Source organism: Crocodylus siamensis, chromosome 1 (assembly GCF_052110815.1).
Source record: "Crocodylus siamensis isolate JL-2025a chromosome 1, ASM5211081v1, whole genome shotgun sequence".
In the NCBI taxonomy this organism is placed as follows: domain Eukaryota; kingdom Metazoa; phylum Chordata; order Crocodylia; family Crocodylidae; genus Crocodylus; species Crocodylus siamensis.
The window spans coordinates 53,153,596-53,171,144 of NC_143395.1; positions in this window are offsets into that span (position 1 = coordinate 53,153,596).

Genomic DNA, 17,549 nt, shown 5'->3' on the forward strand with positions numbered 1-17,549 from the left:
GTAGAGAGGTTACGTGATGCTTTCTTATATAGCATTAATTTTCCAGACAAATATACAGTCAGTAACATGATTCCTATAATTTCCTCTTCACCCTATGTGGAAGATGTATGAGGGACTCAGTTTCTGGACTTCCCTCAATCCTTCTGTTCCCTGTAATACTCTCTACAACAAGCACCACCAAAGACCACCAGGACCTCCTTTTGTCCTGCTGTAATCAGTTTTCTACTCCCACCCTTCTCCTTCAGCTATGATGTCATGTAACCTTTTAGTAGAAGCATGAGCAGCTTCTGGACCCCTTCCATGATCCCCCAAATGTAAAAACCTACCCATATTTATAAAATGGAAATCTACTTATGTGATTGTGCAAACCATCTAAAGTACAAACACGTCCTGGGAGATGACAAAGAGAAAAGGGACTGCAGCTTGCTGGACCCTCAGGGGTGGTAATTTTCTGGAATAGCCATTAAGTTGTATGAAAACAAGGGGAGGAAAAAGAATTGTGCTTTGAGACTAGTGGAGTCCGCCTATTTAGAAATTGTTCTGGGGGAACTTCCTCTGAAGCTTTTTATTCCCATATCCACCTATGCATTTACTTCTCACCTCCTGGAATATCCAAGTGTCACTGGGCACTTGTGTGCCCTGCTCCTAATGAAGGTTAAGTACTTAAGGGGGAAGGAGTGTAGCGGAGCACTAGGGTGTTCACTACTAGTAATGGCGATGGGGGCTTAGCTGCCAATCAATAGGGCAGCACAGCCGGGGGTTGCCAAAGCAATTGAGTGGGTCAGCTGACTGCCAGGGGGCAGGGCCTGGCCTATTTAAACACACAAGGGTAAGGCCCAAGGCAGTTACCCTCTGGCAGCCTGAGTGGCAGGAGTTCTGCTGAGGAGCAGCCTAGGAGCCAAGCAGCCGAGCAGCCTAGGAGCCGAGCAGCCTGAGTGTCAGCATGCAGATACAGGGTGGAGAGGACCCTAATAAGGATATGATGGAAGGTTAGCCAAGTTGGCTTAAGGTTTATGTTACAGCCGAGAGGCTCTCTGTTCTGTTGTGGTTTTGAAGTTTTTGTGGCCCCGGAGGGGGAGACTTTAGTTTTGTTATTATACTACCGGAGGAACGGGTGAGGCTATAAGGGGACAGAGGAGGCCTCATTAGGAGCTCCCGAGTAAGGTGGGGGTGCTCCCAGTGCAGTAGAAAGCTCTGCTTTTGGGGGTGTCCCGACCCCAACCCCAGTGGGGGTGGCTATCGGGATAATTTCAAAATAATAGTGTGGGGGTTTCTGGTGATCCCGGCCCTGTGGGGCAGTATTTTACGAAGCCCCAGAGAGGGCGAGGAGCGCGAGAAGCATGGGACAAGCCCCAGAGAGGGTGAGGAGCACAAGAAGCACAGGACAGGCCTGAGTGCGGGCAAGGGAAGTGCGAGAAGTGCGAGTAAGGCCCAAGTAGGGTGAGCGCGTGGTTGGAGGCCCAAGACAGGGCGAGCGCATGGTTAAGAGCCTGAAGAAGGGCGATCATATGAGTAGAAACCCAAGTAGGGCGAGTGCACAGTTGGAGGCCCGAGACAGGGCGAGCACACGGTTGAGAGCCTGAAGAAGGGCGATCACACAAATAGAAGCCCAGAAAGGGTGAGATAGGGCTTGTGCCAGGAGCAACAGGGGGCCAGCTGAGCACGTGAGTACAAGCCCGAGTGGGGTGAACGCACGTATAGAGGGTGCACATGAGGGAGAACCCCGGGTAGGGCAGGGCATGCGGGACAGAGCCCGGGGAGGGTGCATGCACATTAGGGAGCTCAGAGAGGGCCCTCATTGGAGAGGTCCCTGTATAAGGGTGCATACTTAGAGCGCACCTAGAGACATAAGAATGTCCAGTACACCAGCGAGGCTTGGGGTGTGTTACAGGGGTGGTTGGAGGCACGCGTAGCCCATAAGGCTGAGACGCACCAGGGTACTCCTTATAGGATAGGGGCCAATACAAATATAACATCGTGTCCAAGGGGACAGTAAGGCAGCCTCCCATTCATATTAAAACCATCAAAGTTGTGGCGGGCAAGAAAGACCCAACTTGGCACAGTAGGGGCATAAGGGGAGATCACAGCCACTCCTGCGCCCCACCCTATGACACCAATAACAATGTTTTTAATATTTATGTTAATATTAACCATTATTATAACTATACCATTAAAGTAAAGTTACAAATTATCTGGGTGTGTGACTTGATTTAGGCATTTCTCTAGCTAAACTTTAAGTGTCTGACAAAGTTTAGTACCTAGGGTCTCTAATACAGTCACTGGAGAGACTTTATTCAGGCCAGAAAAGTGAGATTAACTCTTGTAAGTACAGTTAATATTTACAACATCTATCAGCTTACATTCCTTTTCACTGACCTTTTAATTCTTTTTATAATTGCAATCGTTGTTTCCTATTTTACAAATAAAGAAAAATATTTACCAGTAAACATACTGTAAATACATCTTAGAGGTCAATGAGAAACATTAGAGCATATATGACAACCAATTGCTGAATAACTCAACATCCAAAACCTTAATTTAAGAACTCCTACTGACTTCAGCAGGGAATGCATGCTAAAGGTTTTAAAATAGGACCCACAGCTAGGATTAAATAATGAAAGCCTTTTGTTTCCCTCATTCTCCATTGCTACATCTTCATGTTCTGCAGCAGAGCTGTCCAGCTTCTCAGTGGCTGGGAACTGTTTTCCCTGCAGAGTGCACCAGTGAGGGACATATGCTGTGAGGGCCACAGAAGTGCAAGCTATAACCCCCCCTGGCACTCCTCCCCCTGCTGCACTGGGTTCATGGGTTCTTCCCTTGAGCTAAACACATGGGCATTTCTCCCCTCTGTTGTACTGGATGTGTGAGTCCACAGGTACAGGTGCCCTGGCACTCCACTCAGCTCCCTACTTGTGGGATCCTCCTCTACCACACCACACTATCCCATGCCACAGGGTTTCCCAGTGCCACTGGCTGTGCCAACCTTCTCTGCCACAACCCTTGTGGGAAGGCAAGAAGCCAGAGGAAGGGAGAACTCAGAGCCTTCAGGTGCTGCTGCTGCTGCAACCAAGTAATGGGAGAGAGTGAGGGCTGAGTGGAAGCTCAGGCATCATAAACTGACCCTTCACAGGGTGTATGTAACCCATGTGCTTCCATTTTAATAGGTCTGTTCTAGTGCTAGTCACATTGTGTTAGAGATGATGCCTCTCCCTGTCATTTTCCTTTACACCTCCTGAACTTGAACATATGTAATATTGTCCCTATTACATCCAGTGGGAATTCTGTTCTCCCATCTACTTTGTCTGTTCTAGGAGCTTCCAGAGATTACCAAGGAACAGTTAATAAAAACTGAGCTATATTAGTTCTTTGGGTAGGATGACCTGTAGGAGGTTTATTTCCTATTGGTCTAATTCAATGAAGATCTATTGCATTTGGAAACAAATGCAGCAGGGCACCTTTGGTGACTACCAATTTAAGAGGCTTGAACAGGCTGTGGAGCAGTTGGCAGGTGCACTGAAGATTAATAAGGCAGTCACATGACCCCTGGAGGGCTCCTGGATTGGAGGATGGGGCTGAGAAACATCAATATAAACCTAGGGCTGGTAGTTATATCTAGGAACCTAGTGAGACAACAGTCCATCTGGAGCTGCTGCTCCCGGAGCACCTGGAAGTCAAGGGTAGGAGCTATGAAGATGGAGGAGGTTTCTGGTCCTGGGGCATGACCTAAAACTACACCCTGCCAGGGTCGGATGATGGGGTGGGGCTGCCTGTTGCAGGGTGGTCCCCACAAAATACCACACCAGTTGTCTCCCTAGTGAAAGGTGAGTGTGGAGCACCTTATAGCCCCAGCCCCCACATCTTGGTGGGTAACCCCATAGTGGAGGCAGGCATGGTCCAGGCCCATCAATAGGCACCTGAGGCCTGAGTGGGCCAGGGGCCAATTTGGAGGCCCGGGTGGAGCAACAGACTCCTGAGGCCCAAGAGGCATAAGGACCAGAAGCCCCAGTGAGAAGACAGTGTAGTGGGCACAGTGGGGGGACATGTTATGGAACACCTGAGTAGTAGACCATGTAGAGTAGGGTCCATATGGGACCTGAAGGGCTGCACATGGATTGCACAGAGTAGGCGGACCTGAAGGGCTGTGTAGGAGCATGTAGAGTTAGGGTACATGTGAGGGTCCTGAAGGACTGTGCATAGCTCTGGCCCCAGAAGTTGGACAGAGTTGAGGACCCAGTGAGGGGCCCCAGGAAGTGGGGTAGTGGCCAAAGTAAATCTCCAGACACCTGAGATGAAATCTGGACCAGAGGCTGAGTGCAGCTCAGCAATGGACCTGGGAGAGTACTAGCAAATGGTTTGGGCCGGTGGCCTAGTGCAGTAATGGGCCGGGGGAAGTTAGGAATGATTTTGATGCCATCTGTGAGGCATGGGACACAGTAAAGGGGAGGCATGGGACACAGTAAAGGAAAGATTGGAGCTATGTATTATGCCATTGGCATCGGGCATTAAATGGGCAGCCTCCCACCTTGTTAACTTCTATTAATTACATCAAAGGTGTGGCAGGTGAATAAGGTAGGCAGACTGCCCTAGACGGGTGGGCGGGCCAATGATTTGAATAGGGGGCCCCAGGATGGTCCCTTTACAACCTCTTCCAAATGCCTCCTCCCCACTCCTCCCCGCACTCCCTTTATCTTGAGGACATAATACATCAAAAGTAGTTCTCAGGTTTTCCTATTCTTTCAGGATCTCCCCCCCACCATAACTTCCTTGGTTTCTGAACAAGAAGGGACATATAAATTTACCTATGTGTAGAACTTTATTTCAACAGGATTCTCAAGTACTTAAAACTCACATATTTTTAGATGTTTTCTTGGATCAGTATTCTGAGTAACAACTAGGTGGAAACAAACAAAGAAAGAAACATGATGCCCTCCTAGCAGGAGGATTATCCAAATTACTCTTAACTGCTTTTTCTTGCCTCATGCTACAAAACACATTTCAGGGAGCTCCCCTATAATTTTCTCTCTTATGTGTAGATTGCATACTACCACAGAGTGTTTGTGAAGTTCAAGCTTCTTCAAGATAGAGCTCAGTACAGGAATTTCAAATCTTGCATAATTTTATATTTTTCATCTCTAAAAAGTGCCAATACAAACTAAATCTGATGTGTAACAAATCACAAAGTCGATGAATAATAAATAAAGGAAATAAAAAAAACAAACCCATCACAATCACTTTACAGATAGATAGATATACAATTCAGGTTTCTTACTATCATATTATATCCCCAGTCATTTATATATATACACAGATAGATATGTAGATATCTACCTACGTATCTATATAATAGGGCTGTGTGAAGCTTCGGTCCCTGATTTGATTCTGCGGCTGAATCTCTGAATTTGAATTGAATCAGAGGACCTTTAATCTCTCCGAGTCAAATCAGAAACATCTGCATTGATTCAGAGAGATTCAGAAAAATTCAGAGATTTGGAACCAGACACAGCTTTAAATGTTTTTTCTACAAGGTTACAGGTTATAAGGGTGAGCGGATGAGAATAGGATGGGATTCAACACTGACAAGTGCAAAGTGATGCACCTGGGGAGGAACAACTGGCACCATACCTACAGGTTGGGGAACTCCCCTCTTGTCAGCACGGAGGCGGAAAAGGATCTTGGAGTCATCATTTACTCCAAGATGAACATGGGCCGGCAGTGTGGGGATGCAATCAGGAAGGCCCATCATACCTTGTCATGCATCCACAGATGCATCTCGAGCAGGTCCAAGGAGGTGATCCTCCCCCTCTATGCGGCACTGGTCAGGCCGCAGTTGGAGTACTGCATCCAGTTTTGGGCGCCGCACTTCAAGAGGGATGTGGACAACATGGAGAGGGTCCAGAGGAGGGCCACTCATATGATCAGGGGGCAGCAGGGCAAGCCTTATGAGGAGAGGCTATGGGACCTGAACCTGTTCAGCCTCCAGAAGAGAAGGCTGAGGGGGGATCTAGTGGTCTGTTACAAACTAGTCAGGGGGGATCAGCAGGCACTGGGGAAGTCCCTGTTCCTCCAAGCACCGCCAGGAGTGACCAGGAATAACGGTCACAAGCTGGTAGAGGGTAGATTTAGGGTAGATATCAGGAGGCGCTACTTCATTGTCAGGGTGGCTAGGGTCTGCAACCAACTTCCAAGAGAAGTGGTGCAGGCTTCTACCATGGGGGTCTTTAAGAGGAGGTTAGATGAAAACCTTGCTGGAGTCGTTTTACCCCAGTCATCTTTCCTGCCATGGACGGGGGGTCGGACTAGATGATCTACTCAGGTCCCTTCCGACCTTAGAAACTATGAAACTATGAAACTACATATCTCTAGATAGCAGGCAGCTCATGAATGCTGCAATTCTGGGGTGCATGGAGTGTCCCACAGAAGTTTGGGGGGCTCCGCAGCATGCTCCCCAGCAGACCTGGAAGTGGACCTTAGGTACTTTGGGTACAATTCTGGGTTTACTGCAAAGCATGTGGAGGGACCACCCTCCCACGCTCCTGTGGGATGCTCCATCTGCCCCAGCATCACAGAGTTCACAAGCCACGCTGCTACCTTGAAGTATGTAGAAAAAACTTTTAAAGCTGTGTCTGTGTCTAAATTGCTGACTTTCTGAATCAGCATCACATCTTCAGATTCAGTTGACTCAAATCAGAAACAGTGATCTGAAACAACAAATTGAATCACTGTCCCCAGTTTGTGTCAAATCTAAATTGAATAGAACCTGCTTTGAACACCCCTATCTATGTGGCTATCTATATATATATAAATGACTGGGTGTATAATATGGAAGTTATCTACCTATCTATCTAGATATCTATCTAGCTGTCTATGATTGGGGATAAAATATGGATGTTATGAAGCCTGAATTGTAACATTGGTATTGCTGAAATGTAAATCTCACACGTTGTTGGGGGGGGGGGCGGGGATTAATTCAGGTACATTATTTCTAAGGCTTTCACCTGAAGTGTTGAACTCTTGCTGTTTTTGTTGATAAGGTTCAACTTTCCATAGGATAAATTCAGTTTTAAAAACAATTAATTTATCTGCAAGTAACTAGAATGTAAATGAAACAATGTCCTTTTAGACAGTTATTGAAATCTTACTGGACAGAGACGTAGTTGAAAGTTCTGACCATTTATGTGCTTGTTATTAAACTGTTACTGGAGGAAGTCCTTTTTTTTTTTTAAGTGAAAGAGCAACCAAACAGAATTTCACTGGTTCTGACATTTGTTCTAAAGTTCAGATTTAAATTCTTAATAAATATCATGGGTGCCCTCACCCAATTCAATCCACTCATTTCAGCAAACCATCAGAACCTATCTTCCAAGTGGTTTTATTTTCCCTATTTGAGGGACAAGCAATTAGCATACATCAACTTTAGTAGCTAGCCCTATCTTCCCCATAGAATTAACAATCCTACAGGAATTTTCCTGGCTGGTATGCCCACATCTTTATTGATCTTGGCTTTCCATCTCAGGTTGTCACCTCTTCCTTCAGGCCTCCAAGTCTTGCATTATCTTCTCTTTCCCCTACCTAAGGAACATATTCTTAGAGCAGCAAACAATTATTGGATTAGGGAAGGCTTATTATAATAATGATGATATGATATTAATATGATAATCATGAAGAGATGTCAATAAGATTGGGGCTTGAGATATAAAATAATCAATTTATCCAAGGTAAAATAATGGAGGAGCAGAAATTTTTAAAAAAAATGTTGTGGCTAAGCTAAATGCAGACATTTATGCTGGTGTCTTAATTACTGGACTGTCATGGCTCCATGTTTGAGTACTCTTCACACTTGAAACTCAACTCTATCCACCCACACCCAGAGCCTGTTGTCATACAGATACATTCTCAGTTCTAGGAGTCTTTGATGTCTTTGCATAGGAGAACTGCCCCCAATCTACACCCAACCTCTGTGTGGAAGCACTGAATGGACACTCCCTGAGGCTCTCAGGGCCTCAGCTTTAAAACATTATGGCCATGTCCACACCTGGTGTAGACATTTGGTTCCTCCGGGACAATTAGCAGCAGCCACCTTGCACAGCTTCTAGGTGTCCTTGGGGAATACCCTTGCCATGTGCCCTCTGGCATGTGACAAGTTACCCCAGGGGCACTAGGGAAGGCTGGGGCCAGCACTGGGTTGGCCCTAGCAGCCTTACCTATGGTTTGGGGGCCTGCTGGGGCAGCAGCAGTGGTGATTCATCTGTGCGGAGCCTGGCTGGCAGTCGCAGTGCAGCTCCAAGAGGCCCAACTCTACTTTTCAGTGGTGTGTGCTGCCCATGTGTGGACTGCTTTGATTTTTTTCTCCACGGATTTTTTGACCAGATATCCAGAGGTCAAAAAAACCTTCTGCACTGATTCCCATGCGGGGAACAACTGAACATGAGGTATGTGGAGTCACAGACATGTCTGTGGCATCACAACAGTATGGCCGCAGTCATCTGGATGCAGCCTATGTAGTGAGAAATGGGCAGGTACCACAGTCAGTAATCTATTTCAACGTTGCTTGTTCTGGAGGAGATAAATTGACCCTGTCAGGTAACTCTGTGAAGCCTGATATGTGTCAAGAAAAACTATTATATGTGTGCCCAGTATCCCAGATACAAAAAAGATTTCCATATTTCTTCATCAAAAGAGAGAGTTTAAGAGATGACCTTGTCCTTTCCATATGCTTCTTTGTGGTAGTTAGGAATGAGTCTTTTTCTTCCATTACCTAGAAATACATGGCCATAACCCTGCTTTTGAGGCCTGTGGGGTAGTGTGAGAGAGGAAGAGAAAGCCAAGAGGGGCATTCTCCACCCTGATGGAGACTTTCCTCATTCCCGTGACAGTTGGGGAAATGCCTGAATGAGAGGCTCAGATATGCCAGTCCTGGAACAGTCCGAGCCTCCAGATCGAAAGCAGAGAGGGGCATGGCCCAGGAGTAGAATGGCCTGATAAACAAGTGGCCAAACACACAGCCAGCAGAGAGAGAGAGTGGTGGGGCCCAGGAGAGGCATGGGCTGGTTAATCACATCTCAAGTGTAATATCTGCCAGCATCCAAAGCAAAAGAATGGTTTGCCTTTGCTGACAGAATTTTCCTCTTGTCTCTGATAGGCTGTTAATACAAGACTGCTCCATAGTGGCATTGGGGTTGAGAAAATAATTATACTCAAAGTCCTTTACTTTACCTTTATTTTGTTATAGCTGGGCTTGTGCAGAACTCAGCAATAATGTACTTGAAGCAATGGAAAAATACCTTAGGGGGATTTTTAAGAAAGAAAATCAAGCATTTACAACTGAAAGTAAGATTTTTTTCCCCAAATAAATATCAAAGATATAGTCATAGAGGTTAAACTGGGGTGCAAAATTTATGGCAAATGTATATAAATTTACCAAATTCAATACAACAGAAAATCTTACTTTTCATCTATTGGATACTACTAAAAAAGTAAAATGTAGACATAAAAATAAAGTCTGTAAAGGTGAAGAAATGAATGCTGTATTGCTATACATGTTGTTATAGTGCCAGGTTATGAATATGTTTTGGACCAGGATCCTTTGTAGGCTTATTTTAATCCAGTTTTGGACAAGAGTAGGAATACAATCATCTTTATTTTTGGCAATGATTCTATGACAGGAATGTGATTGAGCTGTCCAACCTTGATAAAAAGTTCTTATTAAAACTAGAGCTAATTGCCAAATGAGTTATATTACAGAAAAAGAAAATAATGTGAATGTATCTCTCTGCCTCCACTCCCTCCCAACCAACTTACTCCTGCCTAGTACATTATTCTCAGTTTGTTCATGAAGTTTTAAGCATTTTCAGAATATGAAAGTTTACCGGGTTTATGTCTGTTTAGTCAACATTTATAGAAAAACACATAGCATGTCTGAAGTGATCTGCCTCTTCCAGGATCTTCAGCAACTTCCCTTTCTTCAAATTTCAAATTTTAGTTTTCCACTGCTAATGGAAAATTTTAGTCTTTCTCATCACCTACCTCAACAGTATAATGTTAAAGTACAGACACACACCCGTTAGTCAGAAGAACCAAGATTCAGAAGACTGTAATATATTGTAGCAGGTCAAACTTCACTTCACTATTAATCCATTGCCTTCAATGGTTACTACAAAGATTAATTTGGTTTATCTTTTACCATTGTTCTTATCGCTGCCAGAAATCTATGATCAGGTAACATTAACTGCATGATGGGTGCATCTTACATAGCGTGCACTACATCTCTGTATGGCGCACTATGGCAACATAGCGATCACATGGGTCTACACATGATTTTCACCATCTGTGTCACCATATTGGCACACTCCTTGTTTCAGTAGACCTCCATAGCAAACTGGTGGCAAAATCTAAATATGCGCTGTGTGCACAGCGCACTACAGGTGATTACTGCACCATGCTTTATTACTTCCTTTTGGAAGTACCATGGTGTAGGGGGGTTTGCGTCTAACCCGGTGCAATATCCTAGACTTTCGTATATCAGATTGCACCATCTATAATTATAATGGTATTTACTGACTCTCACCTGCCACATCTTGATTAATATACAATGTTATAGGTCAGGAAGTATGAATTATTATCTACCATTGTAATATCTGGCAATCTATAGTGAGGAAGAGGATCCTCTTGGGATGCACCTTTACTTCCCTTTTTTTTTTCCTGTTGTAGGGTGTCTAGCATGTCGACCATCAATTTGCAATCACAGCCTTATGTCATTCATGTTAACAATGTACTTTATTTATCAGTACTTAAACTTACATCTCTTATTGTCTTGCTACTAGCAAGACTGTCCTTGCTTATTTACATCAAATAAATATTAATATCAACTTAAACAGAATTGCACTAAGATATAAATTTAACTTAACTGAGTTACTGCTTATCTGTTACTTTTGAGTCTCTCCTGTTTTCATCACCCTGGGTTCTATTTCTTTATTCCTTTATTTCCCTTCAGGGCATGGTCTCTCTTCCCAGGCACTTGTGGAGACTCCTCTCTCAATCGCCTTTTCTTTTCCCTTTCTTCATTTTTATTTAGAACTTGACTGACCAGCAATGGGACCCCAATAACAGCAACAACAACCCCCAGTCCCAATATCCTCAAATGTGAGAAGGGTTCCCTGTCCCCGTTTTCCTTTTCTCAAGGTTTACCTCTTTAGTATTCTTCATTGGCGCTTCTCCATTTAATTAGCCCCTCTTGTCCCTTTCACTTCCTTGGAAACTCCTTTATGGAGCTTTTTTCTCCTCCGCTCTCCTTTGGTGGTTTTCCCTCACCAACTCTGCCCCTCTCCTCTGGCCTCCATTTCTCACCGGCCCTGCCCCTGCCCCTCTGTTAAAGTTATTTTCTATATGTGCAGTACCTGAAATGAATGCCATGTCCTGTTATAAGCTTTACGTGCTATTGTAAAACTACTACAAATAAAGCCATTTTAGATTAATACTAATCAAGGCACATGCCAAACCAGAGTACTTACACTATAAGCACCTTGGAGAAGTGGCATTAAGGTAACATTTTCAAAAGCACACAGGAATAGATTTAGGCCAACTTTGAACACACTTAAAAATTCATATCCAAATTTTATTTTTCATCTATAAAATAACATTTAAATATATGTTGCTGTAAAAATAGCAAATACAGCTTCACTTCTTTTTTTCTTCCTTAGGACATTTCTTACACCTTGATTTTCCTCTTTAATTTATAACATTCAATTCTTTGATATTTGTTTGCATATCACTACTGGATGGCTGACTGTGACTTCATGGTTTCATCTGTTCAAATTCAAATACAAAATGGTAACAAAATGGCAAATCATTAAACACATAATAAAACTGGCAGCTGGTGCTTTAGCTGTGCTCAAGTTCTGGCTGTGAGTAGGAGTCCTTGGAAATCTAGAGGGAATTTTTTGACATCTTGTATAGAAATTTCCCACCAAATTCTGTGCCAGTTTTGGAAGGAAAATATTTTTTATAAGATAAAAATCATTTACAACATATTTAAACAATAAGGAGTTGACAGTACAGCTGATAAAAACATTTCTAACTAACAGATTTCCTTTGGATAATATTGAAGCCATTAAGTTTAAGTATTCTTCTTCAATGTGTCAATATGGGAAAGCTTCATTCAGGGAAAGCAGCTAAACAATTCACTTTGATAAAGTCAAAACATTTCACTTTTTTCTTTTATTTGAAATTATGCTTTGCTTTAGATTTGATTTTTATTATATTATATTATACACTGACATTTATATATTTATAATATATATATTATATAAATAGATATAATTATTTACAATTATATAAACTATATATATACATATATAATACACATGCACACATTATTTTTAATTAAGAAAAAATCAGAATATAGACTTTTTATAAGAAAAAGAATATTCCAGAATATTCTTTTTCTTTTAAAAAATATATTCTGATTTTTTCTCAATTAAAAAATAATATTTTTCAAAATTGTGAATGGGATGGGATGCAAATTCTAGATTTCACTCAGCTTTATTTTTTATTGTGTCTTTAATAAATTTGGCTTTCAGTTCAATTTAATTGTAAAATACTCTTTCTTTTCTCCTTTTTCTCTTTTTACTTAATAGTTATCCCCAGAGGCATAAGATAGTTGCTCTGCCCCCTGGGTAGCAGTGGCTTCTGTCTGCCAGCAGGAGTGCTGTGGCTGGCAGCATCAGTGGCTGTTATTCTTATATACACACCACAAGTTGGCACTCAAGGCTGCTGCTATGATTACCCACATTTAGTCATGGCAGTGGTCATCCCACATACCTGACACTTTCAGTCTACCTCAGCAGACTTGCTATTCTTCAAGGGTTTTTTTACCCTTCTCCTGGTCAACAGAACATTGTAAAGCTTTCAAAATGATTCGTGTTAAGTATCCTTTTAGAAGGTGTCACAAACCTATCTGTGAGGTATCCCCAGAGCCCCAGGTTTCTCCCTAATGTCCCACTGCTTGCTCTAAGCAACACACTGAGATTTGCCCTAGGATAACTCTTTAGTCCTGCACGCCCACTGCCCTACACCAGAACTCAAAGATGCAGCAGGGGAATATGCAGGTTCCAGGTGGCTTACTTTTGGTATGTGAAAGAAATGTTAGGTCTCTCTTTCCATAGAATGGGCTAGCTTGGATTATCACTCACTACCGATGACTCTTTACACAGACATCAGTAAACAGACAAGACTACAATAGGATTTACTATTTAGGAGAAATGAATTATACAAGGAAAACAGACCATAAATTTGAAGACAGAATGAAAAGACAAGTAAAATGTCATACCCTCTCCTCTAACCACTAAGCATCCTGCCAGTGATTTCCTGCAGAAATCAGCCTTCCCACTGATTCTGTCAGCCCTTGCTGCTGGGGCTCTGGACTCTTCTCCAGCCTGGAAAAAAACCATAAGACTGGGCATATCACACAGATAGCTTGCTAAATAACTCCAAGTCAGCCCTCCACATATGCATCAGCAATTTCTCAATTTCTTATGAATATACAGAATCTTCCAAAAATTTCTGTCCGGGAGGCATATGGCATTCTTATGGCAAATGGGCCATCTTTCAAAAATACCTTTGGTCTACAGGAGTTGATTTTCCATTACAGGCAGACAACAAAAACAGATAGAGCATAATAAGGGCTTTTCAGTGATATCACACACACCATATCAGTGAAATAAGCACCAGAAAACATTCATGATACCCCACAAGCCCCCACAAGACTTTTTAGGGTTTATGAAAGAAGGTATCAAACAACCTGCATAAGGAGACTGCATGCATTTTATGCTACATATTAATATTTAATATTAAGGGTAAAAATACGAAGAGTAATGGCACATGTTTAAATAAAGCACACAGTTAATATGTATTAAATATATCATATGATTTTGTATGTCAGTTCAGGAAAAAGGCAACCCATTGATTTGCATAGAAAGGTGTGTGTAGAAGTTCTACATACATCTTTTCATACTTATCAGTGTTGATGTATGCATTTATTGCATACAGAAACATACATAGTTCCATACAAAGCAGTGGGTTGCCTTTTTTGTGAAAATCATATATTTAATACATATTAGCTGTGTGCTTAATTTAAACATGTGTTTTTACTCTCTGTCTCTCTCTCCCTCACCTTTATTTATTTATTTATTTATTTTTCTAATTTAGGTGGAAGTTTGTTATTTGGGAAAATTTTAGAAATATGAAATTTGAGAGAGGCCTTAAATCTACTATATAGTGCAGGGTTGTTGCATTGCATGTTTCTATTATCTCTTGCTAAAAGTCAGTTTTAAGCCAATTTTCTTTTTTACTTGTATATATATTTCTTATTTGCCTTAAAAGTACTATAATTGAAGTTTCTACAGTTTCCATTTCATTCCATACAGATTCCATCCCATATCAGTTTTAAAAGTTAAGTCAATAAAAGCTGAATGGCCATGAGACCCTTTAAATTGTTTAGAGGGTGGACAATATTAAAGAAAAAGATATGTTATTTCCCCATCATATTTATTCCAGATTGTTTTCAGCCTGAATATTTATTTCACACTATTTCAAGTGAAGAAAACCTAGACTAGTGCAGCAATTAGTACTTTCAGTGGTGCTCATTGTTGTTTAAAGAAAGGATTTGATGATTCCAGTTGCAGGCATTCTTTGTCTGCTTTCATCACATTTTTCTGGCTTTCAGCATATTTTTTGTGAGTGAATCTTCTCAGATCCTTATTATAATCAGTACATCTATTATTCTACTTTTTGATCATTTGAACATGTTGATAGCTGTGTTTAAGGATGCACTCCATCTTTATACTACATGATTTCCTCTCACAGTCCACTTATACCATTGGAATGCATTTTGAAAATGAATTGTAGGGCTATATCATCAGGTACATCAACAATAGTAAAGTTCTCACTTGCACTTCACTGATCTCTCAGTGCTTCTCTGTGCACTTGTTTCATCCTGAACTGTTCTGAGTTGCAGTCGCCTATAAGGGGCATAGAATACTGAAAAACCTAACAAGGGCCAAGTCTCAGCTTTACAAATACTGCCATTTTAAGTGAGTTATATTGCAGATTTTTTTACAACTTGCTCCTTGACAATGCATTTGTGCACTGACCCCTTCAAAGGTTTTATACCTCTGCCAAAATTTAACCCTGATCCCTTTAATATTAATAATGTCTATTATTAAATTTGACAAACACTTTCCATTTTACAACTCTGTTTTAAATTGTTTATAAGTTTGGGAAGAGTTAATGGCTTGTGTTGAAATTGTATGTGCTGGTGTCTGTCAGGCAAAATTGTCTCAGAAAATTTCAGCCCAAATTGTTTAGCTGTTTCTAAAGAAGGAGAGTACTGTAAGAAGTATTGTATTGCATGTGGGGAGAAACAAACCATTTCTTGTGACCTTTTCTTCAAAAAAAGTTATAGAATGCTTGGATCTTGAAGAAGATGCTTAATAGTTGGTGGCAAGAGTAAATCTTTATGTCATGGAGTAAAATTTTGTCTTTCTTGTGAAAATCCTTCCCAGTTTGTCCAAGGTTTAAGCTTCTGAAAAATCCCCATTTACACATGTTGGATCATAACAGCTAAAACCTCTGAGGTCACATTCTCACAGAGCATTCTGCATGCCTTCATAGCTTGAACATGTGATCCAGGCCTATTGAGATAAAATTGGATTTTCCTTATAATGACTTCTCCCAACTGTTCTGGGTTCCTGAGGGGGCAGGTTTGAGATCTGAGAAGACAACCTGTCCACTGCTCTCAGTAAACCCTGAACTGGTAACAAGCTATCATGAGGGATGAAGCAGAGCAATTCAAATGCAGAAGGTACACAAAGGTAACTGGACGCCTGCAGCAGGGGGAAAGGAATCTTGTTGACTAAAAAAGAAACTGTTGTTTAGGTTAGATAGGCAACAAGAAAGAACAGGGTAATTGGTGTCTGGGACTGAGAAATAAGGGAGAAAAGGTGAGACTGGGACTATCTGGATAAAAAAAATGAAGGTAATATATTGTGAGGAAAAGGCAAAGTTGGAACTACTTAAAATAGGTGTGGCAGTGTACCTTTGCTGCCTGCCATTTTAAAGGCAGAAGCAGGCAGCCACTGGGTGCCTGATGAGGGCGGCCATTTTCAGACACAGGCCAGAGAGGCAGCAATCTGTGTTAAGTAGCCAAGGAGGCAACAACGGGCTGAGCTGCTCCTGGAACACCCTGGAGGTAAGGGTGAGGCTATGGGGAAGGAGGAAGTCCTGGACATGACCTAAAACTATAACCTGCTAGGATAGGGAGGCCTGGTGGGATGCCAGTGGCATGGCAGCCCCACTTAAATACCAGGACCATGAACCTCCTTGGTGTAAGGCAGGTAGGGGACCTAAAACCCAGGCCCCACCTTTGGCTGGTTTACTAAGAGGGAGGAGTGGGGCAAGGCACGGCTGCAGCCACCTAATCCTGCAGGGGTGCAAGACCCTGGAGGCCCCATGGAGAAGATAGTTGAGTGGCCCCAGAGAGAGAGCAGCCGTGGAGACCGAGAGAGGGGGCAGTTGGGAGATCCTGAGAGAGCAGGGGTGTAGGTGGGCCTGCCCAGAGTAAGGTGCGTCTTCATGACCTAAAGGACTGGACGTAATTTGGGGTTGAGTAGGGATGAAGGGATGATCTGAAGGGCAGCCCCGGTGTGTTGAGTAAAGCTAAAGGATGGCCAGAAGGATAGCACACAGGCCAACACCCACAATATTATGGTATTGTATATAAGAAGCCTGGTGCAGGGCTAAGGCGAATGTGGTCCTCCGTTTGGTGAATTGGCTGGCACTACCCAGATGAGGGTCATGGAAGAGGCCCAAGAGACTGCAAGTCACCAGCTGAGGCATTATTCAGACAAGTCTGATGGCCAGAAGGGTCACTCCAGGAGAGAGCAGGGTAGAGTGAAAGGGGCACAGTATGTTATGGTGAGGAAGAGACCCTGTGAGAGGGGATGGAGTGTGAGATGCTCCAGAGAAAGGGTGGGGGGGGTGTGTGTGTGTGTGTGTGTGTGTGTGTGTGTGTGTGTGTGTGTGTGTGTGTGTGTGTGTGTGTGTGTGTGTGTGTGTGTGTGTGTGTGTGTGTGGCCTGGTGGAGAACTAGGTGGTCAGGCTTGAGGCCAGGAGTATGAGAACATCTTGGATGCCATCTGTGAGGCATGGGCTATTGTGTAGGGGAGGTAAAAAGCCATGGATAGTGCCCCCTAGCATTGGGGCATATAATGGGCAGTCTTCCACAGTTACAACCATTTTATTATAACAGCAAGTGATGGCAGGTGAGACTGGGCAGACTCCCCATAGACAGGTAGGCAGGCCAGCTTCAGACCTGACCCTGAGTGTGCTCCCTGTCACAATAGGAAATAGAGACTGGTAGAAAGTTAACAAAACATGGGGACAGAGGAACAACTTTTGCTAAGAGAACACTCAAGAATTGGAATGAGGGTAGAATATGGCTCTGTGACTGTACAAAGAGATGGATTAGGAGACAACACGGAGAACAGAGACAGAAA